This window comes from Phoca vitulina, unplaced genomic scaffold (genome assembly GCF_004348235.1).
Source record: "Phoca vitulina isolate PV1807 unplaced genomic scaffold, GSC_HSeal_1.0 scaffold20, whole genome shotgun sequence".
Taxonomy (NCBI): Eukaryota; Metazoa; Chordata; class Mammalia; order Carnivora; family Phocidae; genus Phoca; species Phoca vitulina.
In genome coordinates, this window is record NW_022589723.1 from 41,883,087 (window position 1) to 41,899,182 (window position 16,096).

At 39.2% G+C, this 16,096-nt stretch overlaps 1 protein-coding gene across 1 annotated transcript in view; it reads left to right on the forward strand.

Annotated features, from left to right (window-relative positions):
• NRG4 (neuregulin 4) overlaps positions 1 to 15,616 on the forward strand; it is a 171,720-nt gene extending 156,104 nt beyond the window's left edge. Inside the window, exon 5 of the mRNA XM_032417992.1 lies at positions 14,426 to 15,616. The gene's annotated coding sequence lies outside the window, so the exon portion shown is untranslated. The remainder of the gene's footprint in view (positions 1 to 14,425) is intronic.
• Positions 15,617 to 16,096: the final 480 nt, after the last annotated feature.

Consider the following 16,096-nt stretch of genomic DNA (forward strand, 5'->3'; position numbering starts at 1 on the left):
GCAAGAAAGAATATCCAATGGAAAAAAGACAGTCTCTTCAACAAATGGTGTTGGGAAAATTGGACAGCCACATGCAGAAGAATTAAACCGGACCATTTCCATACACCACATACAAAAATAGACTGAAAATGGATGAAAGACCTAAATGTGAGATAGGAATCCATCAAAATCCTAGAGGTGAACACAGGCAGCAACCTCTTTGACAGCCGCAGCAACTTCTTCTTAGAAACATCACCAAAGGCCAGGGAAACAAGGGTAAAAATGAACTATTGGAACTTCATCAAGATAAAAAGCTTTTGCTCAGTAAAGGAAACAGTCCACAAAACCAAAGACAACCAACAGAATGGGAGAAGATATTTGCAAATGACATATCAGATAAAGGGCTAGTATACGAAATCTATAAAGAACTTATCAAACTCAACACCCAAAGAACAAATAATCCAATCAAGAAATGGGCAGAAGACACGAACAGACATTTCTGCAAAGAAGACATCCAAATGGCCAATGGACACATGAAAAGGTGCTCAATATCACTCGGCATCAGGGAAATAGAAATAAAAACCTCAATGAGATACCACCTCATAGCAGTCATAATAGCTAAAATTAACAAGTCAGGAAATGACAGATGTTGGCGAGGATGTGGAGAAAGGGGAACCCTCCTACACTGTTGGTGGGAATGCAAGCTGGGACAGCCACTCTGGGAAACAGAATGGAAGTTCCTCAAAAAGTTGAAAATAGAGCTACCCTACCCCCCAGCAATTGCACTACCACAAAGATACAAGTGTAGTGATCTGAAGGGGCACATGCACCCCAATGTGTATAGCAGCAATGTCCACAATAGCCAAACTATAGAAAAAGCCTAGATGTCCAGCAACAGATGAATGGATAAAGAAGATGTCATATATATATACAATGGAATATTATGCAGCCATTAAAAAATGAAATTGTGCCATTTGCAATGGTGTGGATGGAACTAGAGGGTATTATGCTCAGTGAAATAAGTCAATCAGAGAAAGACAAGTATCATGTGATCTCACTGATATGAGGAATTTAGAAATAAGACAGAGGATCATAGGGGATGGGAGGGAAAAATGAAACAAGATGAAACCAGAGGGGAAGACAAACCATAAGAGACTCTTAATCTCAGGAAACAAACTGAGGATTGCTGGAGTGGAGGGGGGTGAGAGGGATGGGGTGGTTGGGTGATGGTCATTGGGGAGGGTATGTGCTGTGGTGAGTGCTGTATTATGTAAGACTGATGAAACACAGACCTGTACCCCAGAAACAAATAATACATTACATGTTAATAAAAAAAATAAATAAAACGTTGAACACTACATCAAAAATCAATGATATGTTGGCTAATTTAACATTAAAAAAAAAAAAACAGTTTGGTAGAATTCACCTGTGAAACTATCTGTCCCTGGACTTCTGTTTGGGAGTTTTTCATTACTGATTCAATTTTCTTACTGGTAATTGGTCTGTTCAAAATTTCTATTTCTTCCTGCTTCAATTTGGGGAGATTATATGTTTCTTGGAATTTATCCATTTTTTGTAGGTTGTCCAATTTGTTAGCATATAATTTTTCATAATATTCTCTTACAATCTTATGTATTTCTGTGGTATCAGATGTTATTTCTCCTATTATTTTTTAGTTTTTTATTTATTTCTGCTGTAATCTTTATTATTTTCTTCCTTCTACTGGTTTTGGGTTTTGTTTGTTCTTTTTCTAGCTCCTTTATGTGCAAGGTTAGGTTGTTTGAGATTTTTCTTCCTTCTTGAAGTAGGCCTGTATTGGTATAAATGTCCCTCTTAGAAGAGCTTTTGCTGCATCCCAAAGATTTTAGACCATTGTGTTTGCATTTTATTTGTCTCCACTTATTTTTTAATTTTCTCTTTGATTTTTTTGGTTGATGCATTCATTGTTTAGTAGCATGTTATTTAACCTGTATGTGTATGTTTTCTTTCCATACTTTTCCTTGTGGTTGATTTCTAGTTTCACATCATTGCTGTCAGAAAAGATGCATGGCATTCAATCTTTTAGAATTTCTTGAGACTTCTTTTGTGGCCTATTATGTGGTCTCTTCTGGAGAATGTTCCAAGTACACTTGAAAAGAATGTTCATTCTGCTGCTTTAGGATGGAATGTTCTGAATATTTCTGTTATATCTATCTGGTCCAGTGTGTCATTCAAAGCTACTCTTTCCTTATTGATTTTCTGTTTGATCTGTCCATTAACGTAACTTGGGTGTTAAAATATTATTATTATTGTACTATTGTATTACCATTTATTAGTTCCTCTATTTTTGTTATTAAGTGTTCCAGTGTTGGGTGCATAAATATTTATGATTTTTATATCTTCTTCTTGGGCTTTTCCATTTTATGATTATATAGTGTCCTTTTTTGTCTCTTGTTACAGTCTTTGTTTAAAGTCTATTTTGTATTTTGTATTGCTATCCTGGCTTTCTTTACACATCCGTTTTAATGATAATACTTCTCTGTCACATAACCTTATTATTTATTTATTTATTAAAGATTTTATTTATTTATTTGTCAGAGAGAGCAAGAGAGAACGAGATCACAAGCAGGGCAAGTGGAAGGCAGAGGGAGAAGTGGACTCCCCACTGAGCAAGGAGCCCGAAGCCAGACTCAATTCCAGGACCCTGGGATCATGACCTGAGCTCAAGGCAGATGCTTAACTGACTGAGCCACCCAGGTGTCCCATATCCTATCACTTTAAATCTGCATGTGTCTTTCAGTCTGAAATGAGTCTTTTGTAGGCAGCATATAGATGGTGTTACTGAGTATCCTAAGTCTATTCTCACTTTGCATATTTTTTTCCCTCTCACATGCTCAGCTTGATTACTTTCCGTTCCTCTGTCCTCCAGGTCTCGGATTCATTTTTCTGCTTCCCATAGCCTATTATTTATTCCATTTAGTGTATTTTAATTTCATTTATTGTGTTTTTCATCACTGATTGGTTCTTTTTTTATCTCCTTGTTAAGGGTGTCACTGATGTCCTCCACTCTTCTCAAGTCCAGTGAGTATCTTTATGATGATTACTTTGAATTTCTTTTTTTAAAAGATTTTTATTTGTTTGTTTGAGAGAGGGAGAGAGAGAGCAAGAGCAGAAGCAGGGGGAGCAGCAGAGGGAGAGGGAGAAGCAGGCTCCCTGCTGAGCAGGGAACCTGATGTGGGGCTTGATCCCAGGACCCCAGAATCATGACCTGAGCCGGAGGCAGACACTTAACGGATTGAGGCACTCCGGGGCCCCTACTTTGAATTCTTTTTCAGATATATTTCTTATCTTCGTTTCATTTCCCTTTTGCTGTGATTTTTGTCCTGTTCTTTCATTTGGGACATATTCCTTTTTGTCCTCATTTTTTATAACTTTCTGTGTTTCTCTGTGTTAGGAAAGTCAGCTACAGCTCCTGATCTTGAAAGTAGTGGCCTTATGAAGGAGAGGTTCTGTGGTACCCTGTAGTGCATTGTCCTGTTCCCCAGAACAAGCATTTCAGGGGTGTCTGGTATGTGGGTTGTGTGAACTCTAATGTGGCTGAACCGCATTTGCTTTCAGTCCAGTCAGCTGCAATGGCCCACGTTGCCTGTTGTGGGCAGGTTTTGATCCCTGTGCTGTTAAGTGTGGGGCCACTGTTGGTTCGTACTTGGGTGGTGTCAGTTGTCAGACCATATGCCTGGCCTCAGCCTGTCTGCTGGGGCTGTAGTTGCACCAAACTGGATGGTTCTCTCTTTAGGCTGCCCCCCCCACACCCCGAGAGGTTTTTTTTTGTGGTGGGGCTGGGGCAAGACCAGATCCTCTCCCCAGTCTGTCTGCTGGGGCTGCAGTGTGCCTGGTATCTGTGATCTTTCCTTCTCCAGGGCAGGTGTCACTGTGGAGTGGCACTGGTCCCTGCTGGGGCAGCTTGCTGGATTTTGCTGTGGGAGGGATGCCTGCCCAGTGGGGTGGGTTGGATGGGGTGGATCTACAGAACATAAGACCAGGGCACATCATGTTATTAAGGTAGCTGGACAGTGTTCTCACTGGTCTCTGCAAGCGTCCAGCAATCTGGGCTGAGGTTGGTGGGGAGAAATCCTGCCTCCCAGCTCCTTTTTTCTTGCAGAAGTCTCCTAAAGATCTGTGCCCCTCCAGCACATATTCTGAGATTAGTAAATAAATCTTCATGTATACCCCAGGTGCTTTTCTAAGTGCTGCTTCTGTGTTGTATCTTGTTGGGGTTATTTGCTTTGCTATCTCTTTAAGGGCATGGACGGCTTCTGTTGTTCTCAGGCTCTCCCAGAGCTAAACCTGCTGACTTTGAAGTACCTGGATTGCTGATTGTAAAAACTTGTGATGTTAAGCCCAACTGGTTTTCAAAGCCAAATATTTTGGAGACTCATCTTCCCAGTTCAAGTACCCTGTGCCTGGGTTGCCTCGTGTGGGGCCTGCTCCTCTCCCTTCTCCATGTTCGTTGTGTCCCTCCTGTTTGTGGTTAGTCTCACTGGGAGTTTGGTTTCTGACCATATTTACTCTTTTTAATATGACCTCCTCTCTATGATTAACTGTGGAACTCTTGTGGCAGTCTCTGGGTAGTTTTCCTGAGTTAGGTGCACTGATATGGTGTGTATGGGACAAAGTGAGCTTAAGATCCTCCTGTTCCACCATTTTCCCATAAGTCTCTTTGATCCATTTTCAGTTAATTTTTTGTATATAGTGTTAGGTAAGCATCTAACTTCATTCTTTTGCATGTGAATATCCAGTTTTCCCAACACCGTTTGTTGGAAAAACTGTCCTTTTCCCAGTAAATGGTCTTGACACACTCTCTCAAAATCATTTGACCATATATATGAGTATTTATTTGATTCTTTATTTTATTCCACTGGTCCATGTGTCTGTCCTTACATCAATAGCATACTGTTTTGATTACTGTAGCTCTGCAGTTAATTTTGAGATCCAGTAGTGTGAGCCTTCCAACTTAGATATTTTTCAAGAGTGTTTGGCCATTTGGGGTCCCTAGACATCCCACTGAATTTTAGGGCATATTTTTCTATTTTTGTAAAACATATTTTTAAGATTTTGAAATGGATTACACTGAATCTGTAGATCACTTTGGGTAGTGCTGACTTCTTTCTTCCAGTCTATGAACATGGAATGGCTTTCCATTTATTGTTGTTACTCTCTTTCTGTGGTGTTCTGTAGTTTTCAGTATATGTCTTCCTCCTTAATTAACTGCCAAGTATTTTGTTATTTTTAATGCTATTGTAAAGGGAATTATCTTAAATTTCTTTGTTCATTGTTACTGTTTACAAAGGGCAACTGATTTTGTGTGTTGGTTTTGTATCCTTAAACTTTGTTGAATTTGATTAGTTCTAAGTGTTTTCTGCATATAAGATCATGCACTTTGTGAACAGAGATAATTTCATTCCTTCCTTTCCAAGTTCAAAGTCTTTTTTAACTAGTTCCTCTGCCTAGAAATTCCAATGCCATGTTGAATAGAAGTAGCAAAAAGCTGGCATCCTTGAGAAAAGGTTTCTTTCAGTCTTTCTCCATTGAGTATGATGTTACCTGTGAGATTTTTATATGTGGACTTTATTGTGTTGAGGTAGTTTCCTTCTATTCCTAGAGTGTTGAGTGTTTTTATCAAAAAAAGCCTGTCAAATTTTGTTAAATTCTTTTTCTGCATCAGTTGATGTTATCATATGGGTTTTCCTCCCTTCATCCTGTCAATATAGTGTATTATATTAATTCATTTTCACTTGTTGAACTATAATACACTTGTTCAGTTTATAGACCTTTTAATGTGATGTCTCAGTTGCTAATATTGTTTAGGACTTTTTCATCAATATTCATCAGGGATATTAATCTGTAGGGTTTTTTTTTCCCTTCTGTTGTAGTCTGGCCTTGGTGTCAGGGTAGTTAGTACTCGCCTCATAGAATGAGTTAGGAAGTTTCTCTTGAATTTTTTGGAAATCTTTGAGGACTGGTGTTATTTCTTGTTTAAATGGTGGGGTAGAATTCACCAGTGAAGCCATCAGTTGCAGAGTTTTCCTTTGTTGGGAGGTTTTTGATTACTGATTTAATCTCCTAGTTATAGGTCTATGTAGATTTTATTTGTTCATGATTCAGTCTTGGTAAGGTTTTACATTTCTAGGAATATATCAATTTCATCTAGGTTATCCAGTTTATAGGGGTACAGCTGCTCATAGTGCTCTCATCCCTCTATTTCTGTAGAATCTTTACTAATACTCCTACGTTTATGTCTGCGTTTAGATAGTTGACCCCCCCCCCCCCCCCCCCGCCCTTGGTCTAGTTAAAGGTTTTTCTACCCTTAAAATCATTTTGAAAAACTATTTTGCTTATCTCAGCTTTAATCTTGCACTAGCTTTAGGTTTATTCTTTTTCTAGTTACTTTTAGAATATTTATTTTATATACTTATATTTATATATTAAAGTGGCATTTAGTTATAAATTTCCTTAGCATTGCTTTTGTTGCATCACATAAGTTTTGTTATGTTGTGTTTTGCTTAATATATTTTGAAGGTCTGTTATTAGATGTGTAAACGTTTATAACTGTTTAATTTTGATGTATTTTAAACCTATTAATATGTAATGTCCTTCACTGGTCTCTTGTAACCTTTTTAGATTTAAGGTGTTTTTTTGCCTGATAATAGTATAGCCACCACTGCTCCCTTTGGTTACTATTTGCATGGAATATCTTTATCCATCCTTTGATATTTAACCCATTTATGTCTTTGGATCTGAAGTCAGTCTCTTGTAGACAGCATAAAGTTAGATCGTGTTTTTAAATCCATTTCATCAATCTCTGTCTTTTGACTGGAGTTCAGTTCATTTACATTTAAAGTAATTTTTGATGAGGAATTAATGTGATTATGATATTTATGTGTCTTATACCTTTTTGTCCTTCATTTTCTATGTGTCTTTTGTGTTTAGTTGAATTTTTTATAGTAAAACATTTTCTCATTTCCTTTTGTGTATATTATATAGCTACTTCTTTGTGGTTACCTTAGGGATTCCATTTAACATCCTAAATTAATAACACTCTAATTTGAATTTATGGCACCTTAACCTCAGTAGTGTATAAAAACTCTGCTCCTATTTTTTTTTTTAAAGATTTTATTTATTCATTTGACAGAGAGACACAGCAAGAGAGGGAACACAAGCAGGGGGAGTGGGAGAGGGAGAAGCAGGCTTCCCGTGGAGCAGGGAGCCCAATGCGGGGCTCGATCCCAGGACCCTGGGATCATGACCTGAGCCGAAGGCAGATGCCTTAATGACTGAGCCACCCAGGCACCCCAAAACTCTGCTCTTATATATAACCCTGTCTTCATCCCCTTTATGTCACAGAATTACATCTTTAAGCATTGTGCATCTGAAAACATAGACCAGCAACTATTTTAATAGTCTCTTAAATTATGTAGACAAAAAGTAGAGGTAAAAATCAAAACTAGAATACTAGCTTTTATACCTACCCATGTATACCTTAATTAGAAATATTTATTTCTTCTTATGGCTTTGAGTTCCTGTCCTTTGTCCTTTCATTTCAACCCAAAGAAACTCCTGTTAGCACTTCTTGCAGGGTAGGTTGTAGTGGAATCTGTCTCCTTTAGTTTTTATCTAGTGATGTTTTAATTTCTCCTTCATTTTTGAAGGAGTCTTGCCAAATATATTTTTGGTGGACAGGTTTCTTTTCCTTTTAGCAATTTGAATATATCAAACCCCACTGCCTTTTAACCCCCAAGATTTCTTATTTATTTATTTAAGAGAGAGAGAACAAGGTGAGGGGCAGAGGGAGAAGCAGACTCCTTGTTGAGCAGGGAGCCCAATGCAGGGCTCCATCTGGGACTCTGGGATCATGACTTGAGCTGAAGGCAGACGCTTAACTCATGGAGGCACCCAGGCACCCAAAAGCCCCCAAGGTTTCTGATGAGAAATCTGATAACCTTATTGAGGATTCCTTTTCATTCTTGTTGCTTTCAACGTTCTATCTTTGGCTTTAGATAGATTGATTTTAATGTGTCTTGGTGGGTCTCTTTTGACTTTTCCATATTTGGAGTTCAATGAGCTTTGACTGTTCAAATCTGCCGTTGAAATTCACCCTCTAGTGAAAGTTTTTATTGTACCTTTCTGCTCCAGAATTTCTTTGGTTCCTTTTATAACTTCTCTTTGTGTTCCCATTTTAGTCATTTTCATGATTTCCTTTAGTTCTTTGATAATACTTAAGTGTCTGTTTAGTAAGCTAAAAGTGGTGCTTCCTCGGGGCCAGTTTCTATTCCTCTAAATAGATCTAGTTTCTCTTTTTCTTTGTATGCCTTGCAATTTTCTTTTTGAAAATTGGGCATTTCACTATTATAGTATAGTAATTCTGACAGAAATTTCCTTGAATGCCAGAGTTCTGTCTTTGCAGAGTAGCTGGGTGCTAGAGCATTCTTGCAATGCTTAGCTAGGCTTGCTCTGATCCTAGGGATCAGACTGAGGTGAAAACCAAATGTCTTAGATCTTTCCTGAGCATGTGTTTTGCCTGGGTGTGCATATGGCATTCTAAATCTCCTCCTCCCCCCCGTTTTATAAAGATTTTATTTATGAGAGAGAGAGAGAGAGAGAGAGAGAGAGAGAGGAAGCACAAGCAGGGGGGGAGTGGCAGGCAGAGGGAGAGGCAGGCTCCCCACTGAGCAAGGACCCTGGGATCATGACCTGAGCTGAAGGCAGATGCTTAACTGACTGAGCCACCCAGGTGTCCCTCATCCTGCCCTCTTGTGGAGCTGCTTCTCAATGTCCAGTTTTCAAAAACTCTCACCCCAGCTTCTTCTTTGCTAGGGCTTATGTGACCTATTCTGTCTCCACCCTTAATCTCTCACCCCAGGTGTCTGAATTGGTAGTCACCTTGCAGGTTTTACAAGTAATGCCCGCCATTTTTCCTGCCTGAATTCCAAGTTAATAGCAAAACAAAGATGAACACTTTGAGTGAGTCCTTCTGGTATCCTCCAGACAGATGAGGCATAGAAGATGATTTGCAAATTAAGTCTACCTCCTCTGGATTGAGGGTAGGAACTGGGAACCAGGCTTCTGCCACTTTTTAATAAGACTGCCACTGCACTGGGGCAAAGGTGAGAAAAACATCTTCAAACATTCATACCATTTTGAAGATGGGTTTTTCTTTAGTGGGCAGAGTCTTGGTTGCTGTAAACCTTTTACTGTTTTCCAGAGCTCTGACAATGTAGGTTCATATATTTGCTGCTTTTTTGGTTTTGTTGGGGAACAAGAGCTCAGAGTGTCCAGTCTACCATTTTGCTGGTGTCACTCAGGTCACTGATGTTTCACTCCTATCTGTAATTCTAGTATCATGACAAGACCTTGAATAGAGTATGTTTTATTTTTTTTATTTTTTATTTTTTTAAAGATTTTTATTTATTTGACAGAGAGAGACACAGCGAGAGAGGGGAACACAAGCAGGGGGAGTGGGAGAGGGAGAAGCAGGCTTCCCGCTGAGCAGGGAGCCCGATGCAGGGCTCGATCCCAGGACCCTGGGATCATGACCTGAGCCGAAGGCAGACGCTTAACGACTGAGCCACCCAGGCGCCCCTAGAGTATGTTTTAGATACATATATGGTGAATTCTGGTTAATCAGACTTGGAAGTATTTTGTAAATGTTAAGCAAATGCTCTAAAAATTCTCACTCTGATCATTCTGTTTAAAATTAAATTAAAAGGATGGGGCGCCTGGGTGGCTCAGTTGGTTAAGCGACTGCCTTCGGCTCAGGTCATGATCCTGGAGTCCCTGGATCGAGTCCCGCATCGGGCTCCCTGCTCGGCAGGGAGCCTGCTTCTCCCTCTGACCCTCCCCCCCTCATGTGCTCTCTCTCTCTCATTCTCTCTGTCTCAAATAAATAAATAAAATCTTTAAAAAAAAAAAAAATAAAATAAAATAAAATAAAATTAAATTAAATTAAAAGGAATATATTTTCTCCCAATTCCTTATCAATCTTGCCTTTTTTGCTGGTTGTGAGGACAGTTTACATACACTTTCTGAGATGAAAATGCTGCATACCCTCTTAGTACCAAAACATTAAATGACGTTTATTGGCTTCTGCTAATGTTTTCTACTTTATAGCACCATATATTCTTGTACCTGTCTCAGTTGCTGTGTAGGGCAGAAATGAAATATATAAAATGAAAATAACATGTTTTGCAAATATTTCGCTATTCTCTACATAGGTGCAATATATATATATTTGTACTTTCCTTTTCTTTTTCATTTTGTTATTATGTTCATTTAGGCAACATATAGTACATAGTTTTTGATGTAGTGTTCAGTGATTCATTAGTTGTGTATAACACCCAGTGCTCATCACAACACGTTCCCTCCTTAATAATCATCACCTGGTTACCCTGGTTACCCCATCCCCCCACCCCCCTCCCTTCTGTAACCCTAATTTTGTTTCCCAGTTTCCAGAGTCTCTCATACTTTGTCTCCCTCTCTGATCTTCCCATTCAGTTTTCCCTCCCTTTCCCTATGGTCCTCTGTGCTGTTCCTTTTGTTCCACATATGAGTGAAACCATATGATAATTGTCTTTCTCTGCTTGACTTATTTCACTTAGCATAATACCTTCCAGTTCCATCCATGTTGATGCAAATGGTGGGTATTCATCCTTTCTGATGGCTGAGTAATATTCCATTGTCTATATGAATCACTTCTTCTTTATCCATTCATCTATTGAAGGACATCCCGGCTCCTTCCACAATTTGGCTATCATGGGCAAAGCTGCTATGAACATTGGGGTGCATGTGCCCTTCTTCCAAGTGTTTGAATTTCTTCCAAATTGTTTCTTGTGATTGAGTTCCAATTTCAAAGCATTATGGTCTGAGAATATGCAAGGAATAATCTCAATCTTTTGGTATTGGTTGAGACCTGATTTGTTACCCAATATGTGATCTATTCTGGAGAAAGTTCCATGTGCACTTGAGAAGAAAGAGTGTTCTGTTGTTTTAGGATGGAATGTTCTGTATATATCTATGAGGTCCATCTGGTCCAGTGTGTCATTGAAAGCCTGTGTTTCCTTGTTGACCTTCTGCTTAGATGATCTGTCCATTGCTGTGAGTGGAGTGTTGAAGTCTCCTACTATTAAGGTATTATTATCCATATGTTTCTTTATTTTGGTTATTATTTGGTTTATATAATTGGCTGCTCCCATGTTGGGGGCATAGATATTTACAATTGCTAGATCTTCTTGTTGGATAGATCCTTTAAGTATGATATAGTGTCCCTCTACATCTCTTACTACAGTTTTTGGTTTAAAATCTAATTTGTCTGGGGGTGCTGAGTGGCTCAGTCGGTTAAGTGGCTGCCTTCGGCTCAGGTCATGATCCCGGGGTCCTGGGATCGAGTCCCGCATTGGGCTCCCTGCTCGGCGGGAAGCCTGCTTCTCCTTCTCCCGCTCCCCCTGCTTGTGTTCCCTCTCTTGCTGTCTCTTTCTCTCTGTCAAATAAATAAATAAAAATCTTTAAAAAAATAAAATCTAATTTGTCTGATATGAGAATTGGTACTCCAGCTTTCTTTTGAGGTCCATTGGTGTGGTAAATGATTCTCCATCCCCTCACTTTCAATCTGGAGGAGTCTTTAGGTTCAAAATCAGTCTCTTGTAGACAGCATATGGATGGGTCCTGCTTTTTTTATCAAATCTGAAACCCTGTGTCTTTTGATGGGAGTATTCAGCCCATTATATTCAGAGTAACTATTGAAAGATAGGAATTTAGTGCATTGTCTGCAAAGTCCCTTTCTGTAGATTTTCTCTTTCATTCTGGTGTATGTGACTCTTGGGGTCTCTCCTCGCTTACAGAATCCTCAGTATATCTTGCAGGGTTGGTTTGGTGGTCACATATTCTTTCAGTTTCTGCCTGTCCTAGAAACTCTTTATCTCTCTGTCCATTCTGAATGACAACCTTGCTGGATAAAGTATTCTTGGCTGCATATTCTTCTCATTTAGTACCTTAAATGTCTTGCTGGCCCTTTCTAGCCTGCCAGGTTTCTGTGGATAGGTCTGATGTTATTCTGAAGTTCCTCCTTCTATATTTAAGAAATCTCTTCCCCCTAGCTGTTCTCAGGATAGCTTCTTTGGCTTTGCAAGCTTCACTATTTTATGTCAGGGTGTTGATCTATTTTTATTGATTTTGGGAGGGGTCTTCTGTGCCTTTTAGACATGAATGCTTGTTTTCTTCCCCAGATTAGGGAAGTTCTCACCTATCATTTGCTCAAATATACCTTCTAGTCCTCTCTCCTCTCTTCACCCCCTTGGGGATCCCAAAATTCTGACATTGCAATGTTTCATGGCATCATTAATCTGTCCAAGCCTTTTTTCATGACCTACTAGCTTCCTATACCTGTTTTCCTCAATTTCCTTCCTTTCTATCAGCCTGTCTTCTATGTCACTTATTCTCTCTTCTGCCTCACTTACCCTAGCTATTAGAGCATCCAATTTAGACTGCATCTCATTTATAGCATTTTTAAGTTTGGCCTGATTACATCTCATTTCTGCCCTTAGAGATTCTATAGTCACTAATGGTTTTTACAAGTCTAGGTTTTGACTTTATAATTGCTATCCTGAATTCTATCTCTGATATCTTGCTTATATCCATATCCATTAGTTCTGTGGCAGAGGACATTGTGTCTGGTTCTTTGTTGAGAGTTCCTCCATCATTCTGTCGAGGGATGGTTGAGCAAATGAACAGAGTCCAAAATATCAACCATGACCCAAGCAAAATGCACCCTAGAACAATTCCAAAGTGGTCAGAAGCTACCAGATGTGCAAACAAAGCCAAGATGATCCAAAACAGTAAAAAAAAAAAAAAAAAAAAGTGGGGGGAACTATAATTTCTCAGGATGGACAAGGCAGAGTGATCTGCCTGTTCCTGATTGATTTTTGGTCTGTTTTGGAAGACACTATATCCCCAAATTGCAAAGAAACCAGAACTTATATATATATCAAGATAAAATTGAATAGAGTGCAAAACGGACTAGTATGGAGCATAAATTTATAAAACGGCATAAATCTATAAAATCTATAGTTAAAAAGTAACTTAAAGACATAAGTTGGGAAATAATCTATTTGAAACGGGAATAGGGTAAAAAAAAAAAAATGTAAAATTTTAGCCTGAAGTATAAACGAGTCATGAGGGAACACTTGGAGCTCAATATATTATTTTCCCCTGGCGCTGGAGTTTTACAGTCCTGTGGGAAATAAGCTTGTCATTCATCAGTTTTCCCAATTTGTCTTCTGGGGTAGGGGCCTTCTACTCAGCTTTTCAGGCATCTTTGCCTGAGTGGAGTTGCCATACCCCTTGTCCCGGGGATGGGCTTAATGTGAGCTGGTCGTCTGTGTGGCTTTTGTTCCTTTCAGCTTTCCACTTCTCTTCAGAGGGTCAGAGCAAATATGGCCGTGCGGGAATCCCTGGCCCAGAGCCACAAGGTCGTGGTTCCTTTTCCTCAATAAATCCTCCAGGTCAAACCATCTCCACTTCTGTGTGTACCAAACTCCACAGCTTTGCCCTATCTGTACCTGCTGCAACTCTCCCAGGGGAGTTCCAGGGACCTGTGGGCATCTCTGCGCTTTGTGCCTTTCCAGTTGCAAGCGGCCGTGGGCTCACGCGTGCACCCTCTTCTGCAGCTCCCAGGTCGCGGCAGGGTGCTGCTCCAGTGTCCTTTCGAGGGCCACACTGCCCTGAGAGCTGTTGCCCTGTTGTGGGCGCAAGCCATTTCCTATCTCTTCTGGAATGTTAAAGAGCCTGCACCTTCTAGTCCTTTTCAGGGTCCTCAGAGAGCGGCCCCCCTACCAGCCCAGCTCTTGGTTTATGGTGACCGGAGCTGAGAGTCCCTTCCTGGCTTGCTGACCATAACCAGTGTCCTCGCTCCACTGCTTGGGCACTCTATCGGTTCAGGCTCCCCCATTTTTTCTGAGCCTCCTGGAATCCTGAGACAATGATCCCCCTAGAATTCTGCTCTATTCATCCCAGGGATGTCTCTCACTGGAGATTTCTAAGGGTTTCGATTTTATGCTCCATTGTTATATCACTCTCCCTCCATTTATCTCCCGGTATTTCCCCCTGAAGATTCAAGGTTCCACACCTCCTGCCTTGCAAAAAGTAGTCATTTTTGTGCTTGAAGAGATCCACATAAATCTCACATCTCAGATTGAATTCGTGTGTTCAGAATGGTTTGGTAGATATCCAGCTAAATTCAAGGGACCAGATGAAACAAGGTCCCCTACTCTGCCGCCATCCTGAGGATCCCCCCGTCCCCCCATCACATAGGACCATTAAAATAACTTTCTGGTGACACATTCTTCACATTATGTAGATATTTTGTTCTCTTAACAAGGATGTTATTACTAATGCTTACTATGTTTTGTTATTTTAGGATTTTCATTAAGCAGCCTCCTACCCAGTTTCTACAAGTGAAAATCAAGTCAGTCATCTAAAAATCTCACAATTTCCAAACAAGAGGATTTAGAGTCTTCTGTTTCCATTAAAACTGAATTTATGGAGGTGATAATCTGGGTTAGATTGTGTGGGAACAAAATGACAAAGACAGTTTCATTTTTTTCTCAAAAAATTCTGTAAAATGCATAGAAAATTTTCAGATTTGTTAAAGTTTTACATTCTTTGCATGTTCAGTGTGTTAAACTTGCAATATAAATCATTGGCAAAGCTTTTGCTATCTGGCCTCTTTTAGAAATTTGAGAAACTGCTGTCTGCTGATGATCCATTTTTAGGCAAAGTTGAGAGAACTGTAAGTGGTGAAGTGGCCTACTGAATGCCCTTCTTTAGATAGGTCACAGTAGATTATTATGTCATTATGTAGTGTGTCTATTTCTAGGTTTTAATCCCAAGGTCTGCCTTCCCTCCTTTTACTTAGATGGCTTGTGAGGAGTTTAGTTCTACTTGCATAAAGGGAATGGAAATGTAATTTCTTGAAGTAGACTTTTACAGAGCAAATTACAGCAGGACTGTGCTGTGAAAGCATAAAAAGGAAGTATTTTAAATGTCTTGCTTAAACCATCCTGTCTGATCATCACTTGAGAGAAGGCAGTTCAGTGTATGAAGACACTTTAAGAATATAATCTTTCCTTCTCTTGTGCTCATTTTTTTTTCTCACGTATGATCTGTTCTCCAGTTTCATAAATGAGTATATAAAAGTTGCCATTTCTAGGAATTTAGTATGTTTTTAGCTGAAAAAATTATCCTTTAATTCTTGCTTTTGTTTAACACAGGTCTTCAAAATTGTAATTATTTCATCTTAACTTTAAATTCCTGTTCCTTTCCATGCAACATCAAGACTTCTAGAGGCAGGGTAGATGGCTTTTGTTTTCATCAATACTACAGTTGTTTCTATTGAGTCAGTTTCTCCCATTTCTATTCTGCACCAAGATCACAACCTTGTGGTCAAATGAATTTACATAACAAGCCCACAAAGCTCAGATATACAAAGGGACCCTATAACCTCAAATATCGTATTGAAACGATCCTACAGCAGACTCTCCTTTGGGAAGTAGTAAAACGTTTTGTAGGAGTACTGATTTGAAAAATAAAATAATCCGTTCAATCATCATGCTCATTTTGTTCAGATTTCTAGTTTTTCAGATCCTTTTTCCTCTAGTATTCAAACACTTGTTAATATCAGAGACAAGGAAAATTTACAAAGTATTTTCCTTATGTGCTATGTAGGCATATCCAAAGACTTGAATTTTGAGTACTGAGTACCCATTTGGTAATAGGTAACCAATGTCAAATAACAGAAAAGTTTAACAACTAAAAGCTAGATATTAATATTCACAGATAAAAAACTCAAACTTTTCTTTGGACTTTCTTCAGGAAGTAAGATTTAGGATAACCACACAATAAACATGTGGTTTAAGTATTTTTATCATATACATATACAGCAAGAGAAAACCTTTTAATGTAAAAACTGAGAAAGTGATTAAAAATAGAAAAGCAGAAAGGTTAATACCTTTGATTTCACTTACCTTGCAGGTTTTCTGCTGTTCTGTTAGAACCACTGACCATTACAAAAGTGCCATACATTAGACAT